This window comes from Capsicum annuum, chromosome 12, assembly GCF_002878395.1.
Source record: "Capsicum annuum cultivar UCD-10X-F1 chromosome 12, UCD10Xv1.1, whole genome shotgun sequence".
Classification (NCBI taxonomy): domain Eukaryota; kingdom Viridiplantae; phylum Streptophyta; class Magnoliopsida; order Solanales; family Solanaceae; genus Capsicum; species Capsicum annuum.
The window spans coordinates 89,003,029-89,010,913 of record NC_061122.1 but is presented as its reverse complement, the minus strand read 5'-3'; positions in this window follow the sequence as shown (position 1 = coordinate 89,010,913).

Genomic DNA, 7,885 nt, shown 5'->3' with positions numbered 1-7,885 from the left:
TAACATCTTAAAGGCATCCTTCAAATTGCGTGCTCTTGATACATTCAAATGCTGATTCATAAAATATTAAGATATCCTCGACTCCAGCTTTTGTGTCTCGCGTGTCAATAGGTATTAGATGTTGAAGATAACCTCGATACTAGCATTTGTTTCTCGCGTGTCAACATATAGTAGATGCTGATGATATTCTCGGTGCCAGTATTTGTGTCTCGCATGTTAATAGATATTACATACTGATGATATCCTCGATGCCAGTGTTTGTGTCTCGTGTGTCAATAGATATTGAATGTTGATGATATACTCGATGCCAATATTTGTGTCTCACGTATCAACAGATATAAAATACTGATGATATCCTTGATGCCAACATTTGTGTCTCACATGTTAACAGATATGAAATGCTGATGATATCCTCGACGCCAGCGTTTGTGTCTCGCGTGTCAACAGATATTAGATACTAATGATATCCTCGATGCCAGCATTTGTGTCTCGCGTGTCAATAGATATAAAATGCTGATGATATCCTCAACGCCAGCATTTGTTTCTCCCGTGTCAACAGATATTGAATGATGATGATATTCTCGATGCCAATATTTGTATCTCATGTGTCAACAGATATGAAATACTGATGATATCCTCGATGCCAGCATTTGTGTCTCGCGTGTCAACAGTTATTGAATGCTGATGATATCCTCGACTCCAGCATTTATGTCTTGCATGTCAACAGATATGAAATTTTATGTTGATGATATCCTCGATAACAGTGTTTTTGTCTCACGTGTCAACAGATATTGAATGCCAATGATATCCTCAACGCCAAGGTTTGTGTCTCGCTTGTCAATAGATATTAAATGCTGATAATCCTTTGTGTAATGGCCCTCTTAGCAATGAAAATAATTTCACCTAAGTCCATTTGTTTACATTTTTGCTTTCCATATGTACCTGCACTCAATGTAGACAGTTAGTAGACACAATGCAGCTCTCGCTGGTGACCACAGTCAAATTTGTAGAAGTTTAAATGTCATATACTCGGCATCATAATCTGAATAGTTTAATCCGCTATTCATCCTTTTTCAAAGAAGTATTTAAATAGCAAACCCACCAGATATAAATAAATGGGTAAAATCCCTTTTTAGGGTCACTTAAATACTGTTATTTTTGCTTTAATGAATTTTGAGAAAGAATTTCCACTCTTCTTCCTATTGAGTGATCCTTTTGATTGTTGTACTTACTGTGCAGACTCCTTTGAATACACCTGCGCTTCAAAGTAAATATTTAATAGACAAAAAGTCGCTTATGCTAGCGATTGTTTTTATATTAAAGAACTCTAAAATATTCATAAATAAGATAAGATGCCTTTGTTTGTCCTTCATAGATAATTTAAAAGGACCTCGATAAATGGGTATTCAACCCATCTTTGGAGCTACCCAAAAATACCATTCTTGGGTATTATGTGATTTGGTGTGACTTGCAACTCGCTTGGGGGTTTGTGAAAAAGATTTTCATCCTTGTGTATTGATCCATGCATCCATAGGAAAACAGTTAGTTTTGAATAAAACTACTTTGTGGTGGCGTCCTTAGATCCTTGGTTTGCTCCTCTCCATCTTTCAGGTGCTCCATCATGTTGGGACCTCCACTCTGACTCCCAATTTTAATAAATACCTAGACAATCACTAAATAAAAAGATTTGTATAGATTTTCGAAAGCAGTACTAGTTTTAAAAAAATTCTTACAAAAGCTTTGGAAAATCTCCGCCAGTCATGTCATGTACAAGCCCGACAAATATCTTTCTCTTGGTTCTAACTGTATTTCGACGTTTGATGGAGGAATTCCAGGGATTCATCATTATTGAGGCTTTCTATCAAATGTTTTGTCATAGCCGAAGATTTAGTTTAACTAGACTTTGTTGCAAATGGTACTTCTAAAGCTTGACTTTGACCTCTGGTGCTGGGGAATTTGAAATATATTCCAATATATTAGTAGAAATTTTAAGGACCTCCTCAAAATTTCTGCCCCAGTTTAAAGTTGTTTGAGATGATATTAGCCCGTGAGGATCCGAAGTCTTTATGCTCTTTGTTTTTGAAAGATGATCTTCCTCTTTTGAATTTTCGAGATTCCTTCTCGAAAATTCTGCCTTAGTTTCCATTTTCTGGGGTTATATGATCGAGCCGTTAGGGTACCAACGTATTCTGTTGAAGCAGAAATCAGGTCAAACGTAGTTCAAGACTACGCTAAGAATATATAGTAAAATCTATTGGGTTGACCAAAGTCAACATAGGCCGCCTACGTATCCCTTTCTTGGGAATTCAGGTCATCACGTAGTTCATATAAAAGGAAGAGATAAATCTCCTACGGGATTGATTGAAGCCGACATTGGCCGCCTATTTATTCCTTTCTTGGGAATTCAGGTCAAACGTAGTTCGTACATAAAACAAAAGGATAAATTCTCTTAAGGGGTTGACTGAAGCCTACATAGGCCGCCTACGTATCCCTTTCTTGGGAATTCAGGTCAAAGTAGTTCATACATAAAAAGAAGGGATAAATTCTCCTAAGGGGTTGACCGAAGCCGACATAGGCTGTCTACGTCTTTTTTCTTGGGAATTTAGGTCAAATGTATTTCATATATAAAAAGAAGGGATAAATTCTCCTAAGGGGTTGACCGAAGCTGACATAGGCTGCCTACGTATTCCTTTCTTGGGAATTCAGGTCAAATGTAGTTCGTACATAAAAAGAATTTTCAGGGTTAAAATGACCCTGATACTATCATCCATCTTACTACGATAAAAATAAGCACTTCTACGGATGACATGGCATTTTTATTGCCTTTGTCTTGATAGAACAAAGGATCAATTGTCTAATTTCTTTAGTCATTACCCTCCTAGTTAACCACCTCAGTTTTCTCTAAATTAGGCTTCTTTGATTCTCGAACTCTTTGACTCTTCTGTTGATTGTTCTAAGGCCATTGTCTCTCATTCATCATTATCTTACTTCTTGACATGACATCACAATGGCAGGTTTTAAGTTATTGTTGTATGACGAACGACGAGTCATGGGTGGAGTGGAGGTCCAATTCAATAATGTTTTCTCTAATTAATCTTCCATGATCCTGATTGTCTTGAAAAATTCTTCCCTCATATTTTTATTATCCCATCCTCTTGACCATCATTTACAGGTTTGAAAAATAATTGGTAGAGTCCAGTTTCACTACTAGTTATTTTTCTTTTCCTGTAACAAAGCTATAATCAAGAAGGGGATCTCTTATTCGTTTTGATCTATAGAAGTAGGGCCATTTTGTGCCAACACAGAGTAGTTTCTATTACCTGCAAAGTAAAAACAACTCAAAGTCAAACATGTTAGATTCTGTTAGTAATAAGCAAAGCAAGATGATAAGGTAGGAAGTAAATACATAAAGTTGTTTCTCATCTCGTACGAATTGATCCATGAAGTAATGATGACTCGAGAATTTCAATGAATAGGATTTTTCTTAATGATATGGATAGGTGGAATTTATCAGGAAGGCTCAACTTTTCTATTTTTCGACCTTATTACTTCTTTAAAAAAAGTGGAGGACGATAGAGCTTTTGAAGACATGGGCCAGGCCGAAAGGCTACCTACGTATCTCACGGAGGAGAAATTAGGCCCTACATAGTTTGAAACTAGAGTGGATTTTTCGAATTCCAAAGTCAACTTCCCTAAAATGGTAGCGAGAATTTTGAAAGTTTTAAGAATGCCTGCAGACTTATCTTAAAAACTTGAGAGACTTGGAGTATGCTTGGTTGGACTTTTGTATAGTGGGATATATTTCTGCCTAGAGATGCTTTATGGAAAATGGGATTAGATCAATTATCTTTTGATTTGAATTAACATAACACGTATAAGTATTGAATGCCCCGAATCTGGTACTCGAAATGCTACACGGTGCTCATGACCCCGAAGGACCACAAGCTAACCCATGACTGATATCTGTACCTGAAAACTGCATAATATACTGTATAATGCAGAAACATGAACTGAAAGGCCATAAGGTTCAACACTGAGATATAATATCTTATAAAAATATAACATCTGGGTGGGGTATGAAATACCCAAAATAACCAAAATAAACTGTCTGAACATACTGTAGTCTGAAAAGCCTCTAAATCATGGCTGAACTGTATGAATAAAGAGTTGATGGGACATGTCCCCAACTAACTCCAACTAATAAATTAATTAATGAGATAATAAAGTAATGATCATGTCCTCGAAAGATGAGGACTCACTGCTAACTCTGATTTGCTAAGACTGGAATCTACTGATGCTTTGGAGCTCGTGTCTCTGAACCTATGGTATAAGACACCATAGCGCAAATGCGTCTGTACTTTGAATGTACTGGTATGCATGTGAGGTAGGCTGAATGCATGGGGTTCATATGCATGAACAATTCTGACAACTGACTAATATGAACGTGAGAATGCATGCATGAATACATAGTAACTATAATTGAGATCGTGATAAGATGAATTTACTGATAACTAACATGACTGGTAACTGAGTTTTGATGGCTGATATAACTAATAACATGAGTGAATGTATCTGACAGTCCTGAATCTGATGGAACTAGCTGAATTTTTTATTGTTCTGAGTCGACTGTATCTAACAGTCCTGAATTCTATAGAACTATCTGAGTTTTATTACTGAGATTGAATGAATGTATCTGACAGTCCTGATTTCTATAGCTGAAAATATGAGAAGTAGTTATCTAACTGACATGCCCTAAATAATGCATTATAGCTGAGTTGGGGTCCAATCTGTAACCTCAATTGGAAGGGTGTTAATACAGCACCACCGGTAAGGATAAGCTGTTAGTGACCCTCATCTGAAAGTGTCCCTAAAAATCAATGGTGGAGCCCTTATCTGATAGTGCTTATCCACCTCATCAACCCTTATCTGACAGTGTTGATGTCTCAACTTATGCTGGCTACATAGTTCTGGAACGCAAGGATGACTTCTAAGAATCACACCCTCATCTGACAGTGTGTATTCCCATCCTTGGGTTCACTCGGTGCTAATTTCTACTCCAATCTGAATAGATACTATACGTGAATTACTGAACTGGACTGGACTGAGTTAACTGAATTTCGTTGACTGACGAAATATTACTGAGATTTTTGTATTACTGAGCTTTCTGAGATTACTGAGATTTTTGAGTTTTACTGAGTTTTTCTTGAGTCACATGACTAACTGAATTCTATTGAACATAGCTTAACTGAGGATATCGTGAAAACATGACACTGTCTCTATGCACACAACTAAATTATCAGGTATAAGTACCCCAGGATTCGATGGAACGAAACTGATAAAGCATGACTTTCTTGAATACATGACCAACATCACAATCCATAATTCATTTATTGGGGCATTTCATCAAACATATGATATGCATAAACTTGTAAATACATGGGGATTGCATAATATCATACTAGTTGGGCTCTTTTCCTTCACATAGGTATTTAGTATATGTAGACAACATTATACAACAAATAAACATCACGATTCAACTCTAATTTCATCTTCCAAGGGTTTAATCATAGGTTCACATAAATCTACACCTATACTAATCAATTCCACATAAAATTAATCACCCAACATGGTTTAGAATTCAATTGGTCATTATCAACATGAACAAAAGCAAACCTAACATGAAATTCATAAAGAAATCCATACACTTGAACTTTGAAAAGAGATTCTTGGGCTTCATGGACGAAAGGAGTCCGTGAATGAACACTATGCATACCTGGTAATGAGTTTCTTGAAGTTCTTGAACTTGAAGAATTTGAATCTCTTAGTTCTTGAAGAAGATTTGGATTTTATTGCTTAAGGATTGCTCTTAGGGAGAAAACCCTAATTTTTGATGTTGTGGAAGAATAATGAATTTTTAAAGCCTTGATCGGATATTACTAGGTTTATAAATGGGTGGTAAAATACCACAAAGCCCCTTTAAAAATGACTTGAAATTCACTGAATAGGACCTGCAACGGCTCGTACGATGGTTCGTCGCTGGCTCGACGGTCCGTCGTTTTGACCGTCGTACGTGGACTAGGACAAGGACTCACTGCCTAAGTAGCGACGGCTTGGGCGACGGTCTATTATAAGTTTGAAGGTCCGTCACAACTTATCCAGAAGGTTGCCTCACTGCCTTGGCTGCAACGGTCAAGGTGACGGTCCGTCGCTAGATCGACGGTCTGTCAACCTAGCCGTTGCACCTGGGCAATTTTGACAGCTCTCGGTAAAATGTCCATAACTTTTCATTCTGATACCGGATTTAGATGAAATTGGTATCGTTGGAAAGCTAATTCAATTTTTCTCCTGATAAAATATGAAAATCTTAAAAATTCCACGTGTAAAAGAGTAGATTCTTCTTTCAAAGAAAGCTTCTAACATTATTTGGACAATTTCAAGCTAGGAAAAAGTATGAGGTATTACCATAAATAGTTATATCACATAAGCATATGGTAATAAATGTGCATCCTAATTTTGTTACCCTTTTAAGCCAAGGGTTGGCCTAACGTATTTGAAGGAAGTATATAATTTTTAAAACCAATTCATTATCCCCCCCAAAACCTTCATAGGTGTACATAAATGGCATAAATGCCTACAAAAGTTGCACAAAAAGGATACAATATTTAGGGAAAGGGAAAATAACATGAGAAAAAGAATAATATCACATGCAAGGGATAGGAAATACTAGCTCCTGAATGCTCTTCTATCGGCCTTTGCCCTCTTGGTTTTGTCCATTTCTTGTCATTGGCGGCATCCGTTGATGATCCAGCGATTTCTGTATAACTGTGCTCTAGATGCGACCATCCAAATTGATCAATTTCTTGCTTGGCTTGCTTTAATTTCTCCCTCAATTGTTGTATGATTGAGGCATTCTTACAAGAAAGTAAACAAAACAAGCCTTCTCCCGACCCCCAAAGGATAATGGATTGAATTAAACAAACATATATTTCTTCAACACATAAATATGATTCATCTGTAATTGACTCGGGGTGAATAGACGCAGGGAAAGTTTTCTAATGAGCCCAATACCCCCTTCGGGTATTGAGTCATTCTAGGCTTATGCCTAAAAATGATTTTGGTTCAGCTCTATCCTGGCTGTCTAGAGTGAGTTTGAACCAGGTTCCCAAGTGGACGACTTGGGTTTGAAAATACGAACAGCCATCAGACCTCTCACATGCTAATAAACCGCCGTATTTTCAACACTTTATTTGGAGTTGAACAACAGGGGCTGGGATATCCGCGAAACCCCAAAATAATTAATAATCAATGTGGGATTATGCTATGAGATGCAATAATTAAATTCCACAAAATCAAAATATATAAACACATAAGAAATTTAAATAGTTAGTCAAAGGATAAATTCAAACATTTGGTTAGAACCTAGTTAAAAATCCCCAGCGGAGTCGCCATTTCTGTTTTGCAAAAATTTGACTTTCAGAGTCACTACTTAATTTTGAAAAAAAATTAAGAGAGCCTTTATAAATGACTTTAAACGATCCAAAATAGAAAAATCATTTAAGTTTAGAAATTCTAGATAAGCGGTTCCTATTAACATTTTAGGAAGGTTTTTAAGGCACCTAAAATATCTGCTAACTTGCGGTTATCCGGACTGTTTGAAAACTATCTTTGACTTACTTTGAAAAAATAAGAAGTTGATTTTTTTTGAAAAAAGTGATTTTAGGAAAAGATTTGTATAAAAAATAATTTTTTAAGACTTAGCACCCATTTTGACCCATTTTCCTTCTTCATCTATCTTCTTGGACCCGCACACCATGTAATCGACCTTGGGTTTAAACTTCAAACTTGACTCAAAGCGGTGGACCTCATTGGACCATTATGAAATGTA